We start from the raw sequence: 20058 nt of genomic DNA, 5'->3' as shown, positions 1-20058 counted from the left end.
GGCAGCCTCTGAAGAACAACAAGAAAATTAGCAAGAATCAAGATGTAGAATGAGCCCAAAATGCCTCCAAACCCCTTTTAAAGAGGGCATAACCCTAACTCACGTCCAAGAGGGGTTAATAAAATATAATTTAATAATAATTTTTATTTATTAGTCCATTGGTTTCCAAAGATTAACCCCTTTTTCCGAAATTTCACCTTTTTGGAGCATGCCTGCCTTAACAAAGTTTTTTTTTTTTTTAATTATTTGAATAGGGGAGATGACAAGTCCTCCCCTCCCAAATATTGCTTGTCCTCAAGCAATGAAGGTTGGAATTCTCAAGAATATGTTCTCCTTCCCAAGTTGCATCCTCTAGTGGTAATCCTTTCCATCTGACCAAATGCTCTACGATGCTCCTATTTCTCAACCTTTTCTCTCTTGTATCCAAAACCTCTTCTGGTATCAAAACTAATTTCCCTTCATCATCAAGAGGTGGTAATTCTATAGATACTATGGTTTGCTGGCCTAGAACCTTCTTTAAGCAAGATACATGAAAAATATTATGTATTTTGCTGTTTGGTGGGAGCTCCAATTCATAAGCTACCTCTCCTACCTTCTTGATGATTTTATAAGGCCCATAGAACCTTGGCTTGAGTTTCTCTGCCCCACTTATCTTCAAGGTGCTTTGCTTATATGGCTGCAACCTAACAAATACCAAATCTCCCACCTCAAAATATCTTTCAATCCTTTTCCTGTCAGCATATATCTTTTGTTGGTTTTGTGCATGTTGTTGATTATCCTTGAGGGACCTTATTATGTCTTGGCTTTGCTTGATGAAATCACTTGCTGCGGGTACTCTGCTATCGAAAAGTATTAGATCAACAAAGGAAAGGGCATCATAACCATAAAGAGCATGAAAAGGAGGCATACCAATAGACATGTGATGAGATGTATTGTAACAATACTCCCCTAGGTGTAACCATTTCACCCAAGCATGTTGTTGATTTGAAACATAGTTCCTCAAATATCCTTCTATCCATTTATTAACTATCTCTGTTTGTCCATCTGTTTGAGGGTGATAGCTAGTACTGGGAGTGAGTTCAGTTCCTGCCAAATGAAAGAGCTCCTTCCAAAAAGAGCTGAGGAATCTACTGTCCCGGTCACTAACAATGTTTCTAGGCAAACCATGTAATCTAAAAATTTCCTTGAAGAACAATTCGGCCACTTGTGATGCCTTGAAATCAGATGTGATGGGAAAGAAATGTGCATACTTAGTTAGTCTATCTACCACCACATATATGCAATCCTTACCTTGAACCTTGGGCAACCCAGTGATGAAATCCATGGAAATACTTTCCCATTTTTGTTCGGGAATAGGAAGTGGCTGCAACAACCCTGCAGGAAAATTTTGCTCACTCTTGCTTTGTTGGCATACCATACATTCCTTAATGTGTTTAAGGACATCCTCCTTCATACCCTTCCATGAAAACCGCTCTCAAATTTGCCTGTATGTCTTGAAGTATCCCTGGTGACCAGCCAAAGGTGTGTCATGAAAGGCCCTCAATATCCTCTCCTTAGTTTTTGACCCTGGCACTAAGAAGATCCTGTTCTTGTAATAAATCAATTCATCAATAACCTTGTACCTGTTATCATCCACTAACTTATCCAAAATCTTGGTGGCAAATGAATCTTTAGCATACTCTAAAATTATGGAGACTTTCCAATCAGCAGAGATAGATGATAAGGAACACAAAGTGGGCTTTCTTGAGAGAGCATCAGCAACCACATTATTCTTTCCTTTCATGTATTCAATATCAAAATCATAAGCTTGCAATTTTCTTACCCATTTTTGTTGACGATCATTCAAATCCCTTTGGTTCAAGAAGAACTTGAGGCTATTATGGTCTGTCTTTACAATGAATCTCCCACATACCAAATATTGTCTAAACTTATGAAGTGCATGCATGATTGCCAACATTTCCTTATCATAGATGGAGTACCCTTTCTCTGATTGATTTAATTTTTGACTCTCAAATGCTATTGGATGTCCCCTTTGAGTTAGGACAGCCCCTATACCTTCTCCCGAAGCATCACATTCAACAACAAAAGGTAAAGAGAAATCTGGAATTGCAAGCACAGGGCATGAACTCATTACCTCTTTAAGCTTATCAAATATTTTTTTGTGCCTCTTCTGTCCAAACAAAAGCTCCTTTCTTTGTCAAATCAGTCAAGGGGGTAGCAAGCTGAGAAAATCCCTTGGCAAATCTCCTATAGTAGCTACACAACCCGAAGAAACCTCTCAACTGTGTAAGATTAGTGGGTGGAGGCCAATCCAAAATTGCCTGGATTTTTTGTTGATCAACCTGTACTCCTTTAGAGCTTATAATATGTCCCAAATATAGGATCTCTGTCAAACCAAACTCACATTTAGATAGCTTAGCATAGAAGGATTGCTGCTCCAAGATTCCCAAAACAGTGTCTATGTGCTTTAGATGCTCTTCCCATGTTTTACTGTATATCAAGATATCATCAAAAAATACTAAAACAAATTTTCGAAGATGCTGACTGAATACCTTATTCATACAAGATTGGAATGTTGCAGGTGCATTAGTGAGTCCAAATGGCATAACAAGAAATTCAAAGTGCCCATAGTGACATCTAAAAGCAGTCTTTTCCACATCTTCACTCCTCATTCGGATTTGATGGTAGCCTGATCTTAAGTCAATTTTTGAGAAGTATACAGCACCATGTAACTCATCAATGAGTTCATCTATGTGTGGTATGGGATACCTATTTTTTATGGTCTTCTTGTTTAGAGCCCTGTAGTCTATACACATTCTCATTGTACCATCCTTTTTCTTGACAAGTACCACAGATGATGCAAATGGACTAGAGCTAGGCCTTATGAATCCCATGTCCAGGAGTTCTTTAATAGTTTTTTCAATTTCTTCCTTATAACCTCTTGGATGGTGGTATGGGGTTGTTATAACTGGTTTGTCACCCTGTTCTAACTCTATAACATGCTCAAAACCTCTATCTGGTGGTAATCCTGGAGGCAAATCATTGAAAACTATACTATGCTTATCAAAAATATTTTGAATTTCAAAATGGAAATTACCTTGATTCTTTGGAGAGCTTGTTGGTTGGATTATGACTCCTGCTGCCCATGTTACTTGTCCTCTTCGAAAAGTCCTCTCCATCCTCTTTGCAGAGACCGCCTTAGGTGCTCCATTCGATAACCCTCTCAATATGACTTCTTTCCCATTGGAATGAAATTTAAACTCCATAGTTTGATGGTTCATGTAATAGCCTCCGATAGAGTGCAACCATTGAACACCCAATACAAGATCTGTCTCCCCAATACCAACCACATAGAAGTCATCACATAACTCATAATCTCCTAAGGTCATCTTGAGTTGTTTCACCACCCGTGTGCAAGGCATAGTGAATCCATCAGCTACAGTAACATTGAATCCCTCAAAATCTTCTGCTTTAAGCCCTCTTTTCATGACAAATCCCTCATCAATAAAATTGTGAGTTGCCCCACTATCAAGAAGAACAGTCAACCTTTGCCCTGCTAGTACCCCTCGAATTCGAAAGGGATGGTATCTTGGGACTCTTGATTATGCTGCTAAAGTGCCATCCTTGCTGATTTCTTTTACTTTCTCTTCTTCTACCTCCTCCTTAGTATCATGAAATTCCTCATGCTCATCTGAATCAGATTCTGAAGCAACTTCAATATAGTGCACTTGACCTTTCCCCAAACATCTGTGTCCTGGAACCCATGGTTCTCTACAAGTAAAAAAAAGCTTTTTCCTTCGTAATTCACTCCTAGTCTCTTCATCTACCTTCTTTTTTGCCACATTTGTCACATCTTTTGGTGGTAGTGTTGGGAAAGTCTTTTTCTGAAAATTTCCCTTATGTTGCCAAAGATTTGGGGGTTTTTGATTAGTGATTGATTTCATAGGCACGCAAGTTTCAAGTTGCAAGCTTCTTTTGATAGCTTCCTGTAAGGTTGAGGGTGAGAAAGCCTTAACCAAACCCTTAACAGAATCTTCTAAACCATCAAGAAAAAGATAAACGATCCTCTTTTCACTCATATCAGGTACCATAATAGCCACTTTTTGAAATTCTTCTATATACTCATTAACTGATTTAGTTTGTTTCAACTTTGACAATTCTTTAAAGTACTCTTCATCATCCTTGAGGTCAAATCTATCTATCACCCTTTGACTGAAATCTTCAAATGTAGTTACCTGATCGTGACCTTGAGTAGTCATTCCATGATACCACCAATCATAGGCTGCATCTTCCAAGTGTAGACTTGCAAATTGAATAGCATCACTCTCTTTCATGGGGTTAAGTGTGAAGAAAGTTTGTAATTTTTGTAGCCATGCTCTAGCTGAAATTTTATTTGTTCCATCAAAAGTAGGTGTTGTAAACTTGCTTATTTTATTTTTGAGCTCTCTTCCACTTGTGTCATGCTCCCTCCTGTTCTCTTTCTTGGGCATCAAAGCGTTCATCATATCCACATATTCTCTAAAAGGAACTGAACTACGAAAGTCATCATCTAAGCCATTGTAAGTAGCTCTTAATGTAATCAAATTACCTGTAACCTCTTCCACTGGATTAATGGTTGGATTTGGTACTGGTGGCTCATCTGCAAGCAAGAAAATAGATTTGGTTGATTTAGATGGTGTGGATCTCCCATTTCTCGGCTCCTCTGAAGTGCTCCCTTTCTCATTAATAGATGCAATTCCTTGTAATTTTTCTGTCAATATTCGCAAAGCCTCTCTAGTTTCCGCCAAACCATCCACTGTTTGCTTCTGAGTATTTTGGATGTCTTGGAAGAATTTCTTTGCCATCTCATCTGGATCAGCCATACTTTTTTCTTCCTTGGATTTTGTACTTTTGCTTTCAACTGGGGGTTTGATCAAAATTTCTTTATTCTTTTCTCGTTGCAAATATCTTTTTTCTCTTTCACTTAGTTGCATGCAATCATAAAATATGACATGCAAGATCTGGGTAGTTATCAAAACTTGACATGCAAGATCTGGGTAGTTGTTAAAACTGACATGCAACTTCTACAAACCCTCAGGCTGGCAAGATCACGGCTCTGATACCACTGAAATGTCCCTTTACCGATTTTTATTGATATTTCTAGCCTCAAATCAGAACTTTAAAATCAAACAACCAATATTACAAAGATCTGCCAATTTTCCAATAAAACCCAAATCGGGTATGTCCAAATTAGTGCCAAAAATTTCACAACTTCACAAATTATTAATAAATCTGAAAATGGACATTTTTACAAAAATTTCAGCAGCATAACAGCCTACAAAATGACATTTCCAGATTTTTATAGCCTTTACACAACAGCTCACAAATGTAGGGCAAAACTATGCTCAATCAGGCTCCCGAAATTAACACAAAAATGCCCGAAAACAACACAAAACACTCATAAACTATCTCAGAAGTTTAATCACGACCCAATACATATATTCAACTCTATTTTAACATCATAAAGTCTGAAATACAGCAGCAAACCAAACTGATATGAAACACTCAACTGAAAACCCAAACTCAAACCAAAAACAACCCCGAAAACACCCAAATCGGCACTATTCAGCACAAAGGCAAACTCTGTATGAGCATGCACATGGAATGGCTTAAAACTCACATCCTTAGCCTTCCTGGAAACCTGAAAACTCCTATTCTTGGGTCTCCTTCTCCACAGGTTTGGCAGCCTCTGAAGAACAACAAGAAAATTAGCAAGAATCAAGATGTAGAATGAGCCCAAAATGCCTCCAAACCCCTTTTAAAGAGGGCATAACCCTAACTCACGTCCAAGAGGGTTTAATAAAATATAATTTAATAATAATTTTTATTTATTAGTCCATTGGTTTCCAAAGATTAACCCCTTTTTCCGAAATTTCACCTTTTTGGAGCCTGCCTGCCTTAACAAAGTTTTTTTTTTTTTTAATTATTTGAATAGGGGACATGACATTATGCAACTCCTTTTTCTATCAATAGTGTTCTAGCACAATCAACAAAAGGTTTGTTCCTTCTCTCTATAATTCCATTATGTTGTGGTCTCCTCAGTGTAGGTAAATTTCTCTTAATGTCATGCTCAACACAAGATTTAGTAAATTCATCAAACATAAACTCACCACCTCTATCAAATCTCAAACATTTTAGTTTTTAACCTAATTTATTTTTAACTCTAGCTTTATACCACTTGAACATATCAAATGCATAAGATTTGAACTCCATAAACATTATAGTCATCATTCTAGAATAGTCAGAAACAAATAGAATGAAATATTTATCTCCATAGTATCTCTTAACTCACATAGGACCACGTAAATAATTGTGAACCAACTCCAAAATATCATTAGATGAATGTGATTTACTTGAAAAACTAGACTTTGTCATCCTACCAAGTTGACATTATTTTCACATAGCATTATCAAGTTTATGCAAGCTCGATAAGCCTCTCACTTTCTTCTTTCTACTCACTTTAACCATATTATCAAAATTTGCATAACAAATTATCTTATATCATAACCATACATCTTCAACTCTTCGAAATAAGCATGTACTTATTGTAATGCCCCACCTAGAGATCCTTGGAACAAGGATAAATATAAGCCAAGATATAAAAAAAATTTAAACAAGTATGAATTCACACAACATACAACATACGAGGATCACAAAGATCACAATGGAAGACTAAAAAAACATTCAAATACCAATATATCTCAAAATGCCACTACTGACCAAAATGACTAACCATGGAAGGACGCAAATGATTTTGAATCTGAAACATTCTGAAATCAAAATACAATTCCAAGGTATTCAAGAACACCGTAGAGGGTAGTCAAAACACCTCCCAAAAAATTCTAGTCAAATTAAAAATTGTCCGTTGTCCACTTGAACAAGTTTTTCCAAAGACCTAGGTGATACTTTATTTTAGCATTGTGTGTTACTTTACATTATCATATGACCTTTTTAAAAAAGGTGTGTGATACTTTCAAGGTCTGGGCAACACTTCTCAAAAGGCCATGTGATACTTCATAACTATTGTATGATAGTTCCTTAAAGGATCTGTGATACTTTCAAGTGATGCATGATAGTTTTCCTATGAGCATGCGATACTTTCCAGTATCGCACAATTCTTCTTCTTTGGGTATGCAGAACTTTAAAGTATCACCCAATACTGACACATGGTCACCCAGAAAAAGCAAGAAATGCTCAAAGGAAAAACAAAGGGATAAAACAAGAAGTTAGAACCTCTACGCTGGGGAGTACCAGATCCATAATCGAGGCATAGACACTTGAACACAATAACTACAAGATGGAAATTGTATCTAACCATGTAACATACTAGTGAAGGGAAAGATCTGAAAGCAACATCACAATGAACTAAAATAACAAACTAAGTACGTGGTTCCTCCCAATCATAATACCATTATGAAACCTCAAAAGCCCTAGCCATCCCCCATGCATAACATACCAAACTTCCAACTAGATAGTCAGAGTTGTCTTATAAGGATGTCACTACTAAAGCGTAATAACATCATAAGGATAGGAAATCTAAAATACTAAACCAAAAGTAATAGATACTCCAACTAAGCATATTACATCATCTAATCATATGCTAAACATCATAATAAGGGAATGTGCCAATAAAATAACATCATCTAAACATGATATACAAGCATTCCAATGAAAGCATAAATCACAAGAAAGCATACTCCAGAACCTGAAGTACCAAGTGAAAACATCCAACAATGGTCGCACTAGGACAAAAGATTGTCTCTGGACACCAATCCCTAGTAGTGATATAGGTAGCTACACCTCCCAACTACATGAATCTTGTAGGTCTACTCATGTTGTGCTAATGGAGATAATGATCCAACCACAAACACACATAAAGAAAACATCTGTGGCTAACACTCACTATAGACAGTAATGACAACTGAAACCAAGATCATGAGACAATGCAAGTACTATAGGTTCTCATCAGACACTCAATAGGCAACTATGTAGGGTCTGACACCATGGAGAATTGCTTGGCATTGAAAAGCCCAAGCTTGGATCATGTGGATTCAACTTCCCAAAAGAAGGTTCTCACACTAAAGTATTTTATTATCGTGAATTTTATTACCACCTATTATTTTATTTAGTTATCACTTAATTATAACTTCCTCTGCCAACCTTATGGTGCCATAAACACCATGTTGTGAGATAGAAGCCCCCTCCATGTGCTACCCTACCCTACCCATGCTCATCCAACAATGATTGTATGTAGGCATGCATATTCCCAATCCAACCCCAAATGATCATAACTCCACCAAAGTACAAATGAGAAATCGAGCCTTATAAGTCACCCAACAATATAAGCACATGTCCTCATGTGTGGTGCACCACTATCATGAAGCTCATAACATAAGGATTGGATGAGAACACAAGCAAAATATCACTCAACTGAAAACAAGCTCGGGAGGATTGATGTAGCATGCATTCCAATGCAACATAAAAGAGCAACAATGGTCTAACTGATATCCAAATGGATGATCCAAGTCCATGACCAACATCATACCAAGAAAACCTAAGAAAATAGGGCGGCACACAGAATGAGGTAAAACCCCCAAAACTAAAAAACTTTGAAATAAACTCCCATTTGGTCTTAGGGCACAAAAGCCTTGAAAATCTAATAAATTTTGGGTTCAAACAGTGTATGCAAAAACAACCAACATAACAATGTGAAACTCCAAATCCTCATCCAAAAATTGGGAAAATGTTCATACTTGACCAACCAAATAGAACCAATAAACAAAAAAGGAGGGGTGTAAGGAAACTTGCAACAAAGAATACAACCGTTTCCACATAACCCATAATAGATCTAAAATAAATATGCAATTAAAATCCACATGCAAGAGAATAGATAACATAACCACAAAAATTTTGACACAAGATATACCCTGGGAAACTCTCATTAAGGGAAAAAATCTCAGCCTCCAAAAGCATCCATCACTATGTATTACTCATCAAAAATACCATTGCAATACAATCATGGAAGCCTTCAAAGCCATAGCCACAACCAAGCAATCCATGTGAACAAGCATGAATCTACACATCTCATGTCATGCTTTTAACCTTCACAAATACTCCCTTGGCTAACCTGTCAAGCTTTGTCATGCTCAACTCTTTCCCTTTTTGTCTTTTGTCTTCTCACACCAACAACTACCCTTGTGGCTGCTTATATAGTAGAAAGTCTCACAAAACCACCAAGTGGTATTACATAAACCATGTGCTACCTAACTCATTGACCCCACATTTAATATTGGAAATTTAATTATTTTCCCCAATATTAAATAATTACATGAAATATTATCACAATATTACAATATAACTCATCAAGTATATCCCATGGGAATCTTTACATGTTCCACGTCCATCCAGGTGCAACATTACATAATGAAATAAATAATATAATATAACAATATTACACAATGTGTGCAACACCCATAATCTCAACAATCTCCTACTTATTGTATACATTGCATAAGCTCAATCTATAGCCACATAACTAAACAAGGAAACAATCCCTCCCAACACATCCACCATAATGGATCAAATTAAGCCATGTGCTCTATCTTGGTACCCACAAAAAAATCAAAGTATCCAACATCTCAAACATGAATGACCTCACCTCTTATTATGTCACTACCACTGGACATACATAGAAGTCATCCAAAGAGAAAGCCACCCAACCTGTCACATTAGAAGATCATAAAATCCTATACAAACTAAAATGTCAAGCACAAAAACCTAATCAAAAGGTAATCACATGTATCTGTAGTTGTCAAAATATCCATAGTTGAAATAATACCCATAGCAAGTGTTGACCTATCTAACTATCCATACCTCTAAAACTATACCAAGTGAATCTTACATCACCAACATATCCAATCTGTAACCTAAAATCACAAGCCTCAAGAGCAATAGCTGCCACATATATACCAAAAAGCTCCCATTATAAAAAAATAATTCCAAATCTATAACCAATCCACTCACAACATCTCAAAGAAGTGAATCCATGTAGTCTCAAGGACATCCACAACACATAAACCAATAATTTGTAAGAACAACTCTCATAAAAAATCTCCAACACTCTCCCAAGCTCTCCATAAACAACAGAGGAAAGAGATAAAGGAATAACCATATCATCTCTCACATGACATACATGAGCATAAACCAATGATCACAATCTCCAACTAATCTCAAATCCAACATAAGCAAAACTAAACATCCAATAAGATAACCAAGACCAAAGAGAAACCATGCATATCATAACCTATATCATGTCCTTCTACAAACACCTCTAGATATAAACTGTACAAGTATGATCTGCTCCATAAAACCCCAACAAGAAGTCTCAAAAACATCAAGCCATATAGCTAATCATGGATGTAAACCTCTCACAAGAAGATCAAACTCATAAACCATTCCTAATCCAAGGAATATGCACAATATAAAACCATCTCCCAAACTCAACCAACATAACAACATATGCACATGGAGATAACCAATGTTAAAGCATCTTTCAAATGAACCCTTTAGAACTAACTCATGTACCATAGCTCAAGATCCATATCCATGAAAGACAAGCATAAATATAATGTACTTGAGAGAAACAATGGGCTATATCTCTCAAGTAGCAAAATTGTTGAGTAGACCAAGAGTGGGGAATGAGAATGCTCATCAAGATATACAAGTCTCCAACCATGACTTGTCTAAGAACAATCTCCTCTCAAGTCTCAAGTCCATATTAGGTGAATGCTCCTTGGACTTCCTATTGAAACCATCAACCATCCCAACAAATACTTCTCTAATCCAAGAGAAATCAGCATCACCACTGTCTCTAAGTATCCATGAACACTTGTAACCAATCAATCCATGCCAACTCCAAATGTAACATAGCAATATCTTGAAGTATCTAGCTTATGATCAATGTACTCAATACGAAGAAACTAAACCAAAATCAATGTCAAAGTTCCAACCATGGCCTTAGGAACATAAGCATGACAACATGAGCTTACCATCCCAACCAAAGAGATAACCTAGTCCATATGAACATACTATAACATGTCAAAACTCTAAATGTGTATCAAGAGTATACAATGACATAAAAAATGAAACCATCCTCACATCAAGGATAACATGCCAAATGAAAGCATAAACCACACCTTTACCAATAACCCCATAAGTCCTCAAGATGCAACCATCTCCACACACCATGAAGAAAACAAGTATACCATGCAAATGTCAAAGATGCTTCTACAACAATAGGATCTAAGACAAACCTCCAACATCTACAAACACTCAATAAATATATCAATTCCAAGAACTCCCACTCAACCATGGTAGTAAGTCATCATAAAACCCATCTCCCACATGAAGATCCTCAAGGTCTATACACAAAACCAAAGTTTTAGCACCAAGTGAAACTAAGATCTCCAAACCAAGAAGATACAAACCAAATCTAGAACTAATCCTACACTGCCACCCCATCACTGCCACAAGCTCCCACTAAACTATGTATCCAATTTATCCATGACACATGATGAAAAAACCATACTCTAACTATGAGAATCAACCAAGACATCAAATCATCAAGGAACTCAAAGTGCATATCATGAGCTCCTCAAAAGAAACCAAATAACCATAATCCTTAACTAAGAAGATATATCACCATAACCAATTTAGGAATCCAAACCAATGAGCATCAAGGATGTACCTGTATATCCAATCATGTCATGCCAAAATCTATGGCACCATGATCACATCCATGAACTAAGCATCTAACTCTCAATGTGTCCAACTTGTCAACATAAAATAGTCAACCACAATACTCTACCATGATTGTACCTGATAACAACATCTCATCCCTTCTACATGAAAAAAAATAAGAAAATCACCTGACTTAGGGCATAGAAAACTCAAATCCAAGCCACCAATCTAAATATGCATCAATCATGAAAGATCAATGGGCAAAGACAACCCATAACCAAGCTATAAATACAATTTGTAAGTATAGATCGCTTACAACACTACACAACGTGTAGAACCAACAAGTCATCATACATATCCAAACCATATAAAAATAATCATATCATCATGATACCAATCTAAAATATGAACTGAGTATACAATGACATCAAATCTTAAATCTCCAAACATACAGTCTCATAAACACAATGCTACCATAGTCAATATATACCATAAACTATTCAGATTAATATAACACCAAATAAACCATGTCAATCCTACACCAAATCTAAACTAATATGTAGAGCTCTCCAAGAACTTTCTGTTGACTACTTGAAGTCCAATATCTGACTCGGTATGCCCCAGTTATGCCCTAATTTGTGCTCAAAAAAAACATCATCTAATTTTTGATCTCTTAAAATCTGATAAAATAACAAAATTATAGAATTAAACCTACATCAAGTTATAGTGCTCTGAATTATCTTTCCAACACCTATAAGAAGTCTGAAATCCAATATTCTAAGAGAAAGTTATGATCGTAAAATGGAAAACAGCTAGGCAAAATAAATAATTTGCAAATATGACCGAAAATGACATCAAAGCAAGGTCTCCCCAAGCTAGATCCAACAAGTCTGTCCTCATGAAGATCCCATGACTATAGTTCTCACAACAAATAGAAAACCAATCCTTTAGAAAATGATTTTAGAAAAAGCTCAAAATTTTCCAAATTGTAAAAGTGAGAAGTGAGGAATTAAATTCTTCTTTCAATACTTATTCACTTTTTGGGTGAATAATCGATTAGGGTAAATAGCTAGTTAGACTAGCTAGACTTTGAATCAACCCAAAAAAAACAAATTATTCCAAGTAATTAGAATTCATCTATAGAAAAGCTGCCAAAATTAAAAATCAATTAAATAAAGCCCAAAAATCCTAAAACCAAAACCACTGAAGGCCTTAACAATTTTACGAAAATGTGAATCTCTAAATGCACAAACATGCTCATTGGTCTAATCACATAATGCAAATGAGTCTAGATTTAACAAATCACCAGATGGTTTAATTAAAAATGTAAATAAGATGCATTGACCATACAGGGACAACATTGGTAAAATGAATAGTTGAATCACTAACTCCATGTGCCCCTACCAGTGATATAAATCCTACACACTAAAACACATGATCAAGTGCAATTGCATATAATAACATAGCCGAAGCAATAAATGTATTAAATACCTAATTTAACCATTCATTCACTTATACCAAAATAATCTATTTACATCACTCACATTCGCATATAGCATAATAAAGTAAGAATGAAGTAAATAACCATAGCATTAAATCCATCACATAACCTACCCAAAGATATATCTAGATACTAGATAACCAGGTATCATAATAAAATATATGATCATCTCAAAATGGCATCAACATGCAAATATGATAAATTGAATAGTATAATAGTATAGCATCTATGATATTGAATCAAGGTATAACATTTATCCCTTAGGTCATCTCAAAAGTAACATAATATGAGTATCCAATATCTCTTGAAACAAAATATAACAAGGTTCAAACTACAAACACAAGAGGCACTACACTTATAGTAGGATCTAGGTAAAATAAATTGCCTCTTGTTTCCTCTCTAGTTCCAAACAAGTATCTGTCTTCATTATAGATTCTCACCTTTCTGTTATAGAACTCCAATATGTGAGTTGTATTATCTAGTTGTTCAATACCAAAAAATTATACTTTAAACCTTGAACCCAGTAAGCATCATCACATTTGATATTATCATTCAACATCAATGATCCTTTACCTGTCATAGGACATGGAACATCATTTCCAAGTTTAACAGATCCATGAACATATTCCTCTAGCTTATCAAACTTATTGGTATCACTAGTCGTGCGATGTGAATACCCATTATCAATCATCTATGTATCATTTTTATTAACATGAGAAATAAGGGCTTTTCCTTCTTCATACATTTCCTCATTTGAGTTTTTGTTAACAACAACATATACAACTTCCTCACCTTCATTATCATCATTAGAATATGACTCAATGTGCTCTTCCTCAACAATGTCACATGATTTCTTTCCTTTTTCCTTGTATTCCTTGTAATCCTTGTTTCTCCTATATTTTTCTCCTTCCTATCTTTCTTCTCACCCATATTCTTCTTAGGACATCCAGCAGTAATATGACCAACTTCATTGCATTTAAAACATATCAGAGGTTGTTTACCTTTGAATCTTTATTTACCTCATAGTAGCCTTCTAGCAAGCAATGCTTTAAGCTCATCCATCTCCTTATCTTCTAAATTTGAATCAATCTCATCTTGGCCACACCTCTCTTTCTTTAAACTCTAAATAGTTAGTGATGTCTTGAAAGCATTATCAATTTTAGGCATCCTATTATCAAAGTTACTTAACTCAAATGCAATTGATCTACCAACTAGGGTATCAAGAGTAAGAACATTACCAAGTGTAGCTCTAAATTATTAAATAGCAGATGCTTGAATGGCATAAATAGGCAGTAAAGTTCCCAATACTTTACTTATAACTTCTTCATCACTGATGACTCCAACAACTTTGATAACACCCGCAACTTCTTTGATTCAACTACTATATTGAACAATGTTTACTCCTTCTTTCATCCTTGTGTCATCATACTTACGTCTTAGGATTTCAACTTTGGCTTACAATAAATTTTAAAATCCTCGATGGATAAGTATTATCTTATCCCACATCCCTTTAGTAGTAGTAGATTTATTGACATTGTCAAATTCAACATCATTCAGTGTAGAGGCAATCTCAATCATCAGACTATTGTGTTCTTTCTTCTAGTTCATCTCCTCAACTATCACAATAGGGTTTGGAGGTGTGTACTAGTTGTCCAAATAGTGTAATTCAGAGTCCCCAATCCCTATTATATGCAACCTCATTCTTATTTTTCATGAATAAAATATCTCCTTGATTAGCTTTGGTACATCTCTCTTATACATCTTGAGATCTTTAGCTTAAGTTTATTCAAACTTTTCCTTCAAGCACTTAGCTCCAATACCAATTGTTAGATAACTAGAGAGGTTGAATCATTTATTACCAGTTATCCTACATGCCTCAAAACACTTTTCCACAAACTCAAAAACTTTAGTCTTTCAGATCACTAGCTCAATAACCAGATCTAACATCATAATATTAACTAATATAATCTTTGCATCAAACTGTCAACTTCATATACTAACTATTAGAGTAAACTCTTAGCTTATACTGAGTTGTAGAAATAAATTAGTAAACATAAAATAAACATGTAACACAATAAGCATCCCCACAATTTTGACATAAGTATTTAATGTGGAAAGCTTGTTAAGAGAAAAACCACTTGGGAACCAGCAACCCAAAAATTTCACTCTTCTAAAGTGAGCTCTATTAGGAGCCAATATTGTTAAAGCTTACATGTACATTGTTAATGTGACCTTTGTTGGAACTACAATTGGAACAATTGTTAAATGTTATCATTGATGTCAAACCTTACTGGTAAGACATTTTCTAAAAGTGTAGAGTGTCATAGCACTTGATGATGAAGAGGATTTGAAAAGAGAGATAACAAGATGAACTAGAAGAGTGGTTGAGTAAAAAGAAGTAAGTATAATGGAACTACAAAGGGCACTTGATCGATTAGTATTTGATAAGATAATGTGTTGTTTGATCATTGTATTAAGTGAAGAAGAAAGATAAGTTAAAGTATAAAAGAGATGATTGATAAAAGTCAAAAAGTTAAGTAAAACATGAGTTTGACCAAGATAAAGGTTACTAGGTCAATGAAGAAGTTAAGTGTTACTGAGCAAAAGATTAAGGAACTTAAGTATCAGTCAAGTGATGGTAATGACTAAGCAAGATGAAGGAAAATTGAAGTAATGATTGAATACAGTGATGGCAATTTGACTAAAACATATCAGTAGTGACTGAGCTACTCAATGATGACTAAATTGAAGAACATAGTGATGACTGAGTATTAGCAAATTAACAATTTGTGAACAAATGAAGATTTGAAGATGACACAATTCAATTTATAGATTAGTCAAAACGTGTTAAGAATAAGATTTGATGAGCTAGCATATTTAATGCAAGAATTTAGTTTGTTAAGTGATCTAAAGTGAAGATTTAATAAGAAGTTTCCTAAATTTTCAAGGAAGAAGTAGAAGGACAAAATGATGAACATACTCAATGAATCTGATTAAACTCTAAGTTCTACGATTATGTTTAAGCTACCAAAGATTGAACCCATCTATTTAAGGAGGCATAGGAGATGTCATACGATGTTAGTTGGATGGTGAATTGTGAGGAACAAGTGAAGAACAAAGTTGCATAGGAAAATTGAGGAGTTGGTATAGAGAGATTGCTTGAAGTATTGCCAAGTAGATTAGAGATGGATAATGTGATGAAGACCAAATGAACTAGGAATGAGTCAAATGGAGGTCTAAACATGCAAAGTGTGTTGTATTTTATCAAATCAACCTAGGTGTTACTTTCTAACCATTGTGGTAGTAAAATTCTTTAATCAAGGTTTACCTAACAGTCATATTGTAAATCCTTTAATCAAGGTGACATTATGATGGTATTTTTTAAAGACCTCTAACAAGGCCACTCCTAATAGGGTGATTAAATCCTTTAATAGAGTCACACCTAACCGTGTGTTTTGTAGTCTTCAACAGGGTTGGATCTTAATTGAGCTCACTTCAAAAGAGTGAAAAAGTGGTAGCATGTTACTTGGTGCTTTTTCCCAAATTGGGCTTCTACATTAAATCTTGGTGTCATACTTGTGTGAATATTGTTTTTGTGTTTCATGTTATTTACTGTTGTATGTTTCTACAATTCGGCTAACACTTAAGCAAAGAGCTAAGTGTTGATATGAATAAGTTAAATTACTAATGATTTTATATATTGGCCAAGTGGGTTAATGAGTGTGAAGAAGTTGTTAAAAACTTAATTAGTACATCTAGACTTGAGGATAATTGATTCACCCCACCACTCAGTTATTCTAATCATTCTAACAACCTTGTTAGAGGATTTTCACAAACAGTATCTAGACCCTATCACTCCCAAAATATATATAGAGTAGCCTTCTCTAAAAGACTTATAAAAAATTCAATATAATGTCACCATATATAACAAATTTACAAATAAGACTATTAGGTCCACTCGATTAAGAAATTTTCTGCTATAATGGTTAGAGAGTAACAATGAAATGATTTATTAAGTTTTAGCACTACCTTGCATGTTTAGATCTTTGTGTCACTCAATATCATTCTTATTTATTATCCTCTTACTTCTTTATGATCCCTTGTAGATGATCCACTCACTAACACATCAACATAGCACTTCTCTTTCTTGATCTTCACAATGTAGCTCTACTCAAATATCTTTTCACTATCAATTTTCTTCTCCAACTTGATAATAAATAATGAACATTGTGTTCATCCCTTGAATAGAGAACTTTTCCACTCCTCTAAAATCTTCGAGGTTTTTTCACTTAATCACAATCGTTGATCTTCAGCTTACTCAAATTCAGTAATCTAGACACCTGGGTAATACATTTTTCACCTTGAACCTTGTGCTCCAATTTAAATCATTAAATATCCTTCATTGGATCTTCTTTGAATTTCTCCAGTTATTGATCTCATAACTAACTTTGTCCTTCTCCTTGAAACTTCTTAAACAATTTTTTTTCATCAAATGTCAGCCTTAGATTAAATTTTTTCTAAATTGTTCTTCCTTTTCATGCTCAATTAACATTACACTTTGCTATGTCAAGACTGTGCTCGATTAACATTATAACTGCTCAGTTAATACTACACATCTTTCACTTCTTCATCAGGTGCTTTGCGACAATTATAGTAGCTTGATTAATACTACAATTCTTCATTCACCAACTAAATTGTCTTTCTTATACATGATCTCAACACTTAATTAAATCATGTAAAATAATCAAACCAACACTATACTATCATATTCTAACTCATTCAAGTGCCTGTTGAATACCATACTCTTATCAACACTTACATCATCATTATACTTTCTTTAAATCCTCTTTGTCAATCAAATCCTCTTCATCCATCAAATAATTTGGCACTCTACTAAATTAGCATAATGTCTTACCAATTAAGGTTTTTCATCTATGACAACAGAAAAATTGATATGACTCTTTCACATACATTAACAACATTATCGATTAGGGATAACAATCATTAGCTCGTGTTCTCATGCAATAGCTTCACAAATATTTTCTAAAAATTTGAGGAAATATTATTTACAAAAATAAGCTAAGTAATGGCATGGGAACATTCCCTATGATATATTTTTACAAACTTTATTTGAACTACTTATTCAATACCCTCTTTAGAAATGAAGGGAGCATATATAAGCCACATGGTTCATAGGAGGAAATTGTCCCATCCTCCAAGAAGATAACCTATCTTGCCACACTAATCTATTGTTATCCTCACATTACATGCTTAACATTGAGATTGTCCTCCACATGATGCACTAACAAGGTAGATGACCCACATTTGAGAAGTGAATATTTTCTTGATACAATGTATCATGTTGCACAATATTGGACATCCTTCCAATATTTTATGTATAGTTGAAAATTATTAGTTTTCATCATAGATATTTTCTATATGTCACAATCACCTAGCCCATTTCACCTCATTTGGTACAAGTGCTAGTCTTATGAACTGAGAGATTTCTTCTCAGGTTGAGTTTGTAAGTCCTCAAATGGAAATTGCTTCTGGCTCTACCCAAAATATTTTGACAAGATTTGCAAGATCAATGGTGCATCATTTTGAGTAAATTTTTGTATTGTTTGAGTTCTTAAGGTTAAGTAATATAGTATGCCTTTGGAATAAATAATAATTTTTCTATGTTTTTTACATAAATATTTTTAATCACACTCGGTGATCCATCATTATGACAACAAACAGAAAATGAAACCAAAGAAAATAACACATTACAAAATCTAACCCATGTGATGACAGAATATAATGCATGTGAATGACACAAGTGTTGTTGGTAGAAACCATTGGTATTGCCTCTTGACACCATTCCTGACCAAAAGATTACTACAAATACATTTATGCATATCACAACCTATTCTTTCTTCTAAGCCCTTTTGATATTCTAATTGTGTAGTATATTCAAAGAGATTTTCCATAAACATGTGGCATAATTGTCCCTATGAGACTCATTGTAAGTTTTTCTTTCCCTATTCAAATGCATGCCTTACATGCACCCTCCTATTCTACAATTAACCCTAAAAGGATCTAGATTTTGTATTTTGTGGAATTTGTTTTTGGAATATTGATAGTCTCTTCAATGTTGGAAATTGTATTAGATGGTCCAGGACATCAAAATACAAATTTTGAGAAGACACCAAGTATTTAGCTCAATGAAATTACTATTTGCAGCTAATGGAAAAACTATAAATGTTGGGTGAATGCAAAATGCCTCTTTATAGGAATTCAACACAATTTTATACCAAAATACTTCTATCATTCATTAAAATTGGTAATGCAATAATTCATTAATTTGACCTAATCTTAACTATAAAAGCATAACATTTTTGGCAGGAACTTTGACGCTTTGTGTCTCTTGTATTAAAATTGTTTTCTTTAAATGTCTTACTTTTGGATTGTAATGGTGGCAATTGCGATTATGAGGTTGTACATGCTCCAAATTGAAAATCCCTCATATATGGGATAATTTCTAGTTTCTCATTATGTTCATGTGTTATGTGTTCTTGTTCTTCTTCTTTTTTGCATTTCAAAGTAGTGTTGCTCCTTTCTATTTTTTACTATTTGACACATTTATTGACATGGATTAATAGCCACCAATGTGGTTCAATCTATAAATGGTGGAGATATTTTTTAAATCCCTTGCCTCAAATTTTTTTATACGAGAAATTGTGGATGACTAAAAGAAAGTTTGAGTGATTCAAAATTGTCTTGTCTAATGATACCTA

The sequence above is a fragment of the Cupressus sempervirens genome, chromosome 5 (assembly GCF_028749045.1).
Source record: "Cupressus sempervirens isolate cs-2001-9-10 chromosome 5, ASM2874904v1, whole genome shotgun sequence".
Lineage (NCBI taxonomy): Eukaryota > Viridiplantae > Streptophyta > Pinopsida > Cupressales > Cupressaceae > Cupressus > Cupressus sempervirens.
Note: the sequence above shows the minus strand (reverse complement) of the source record.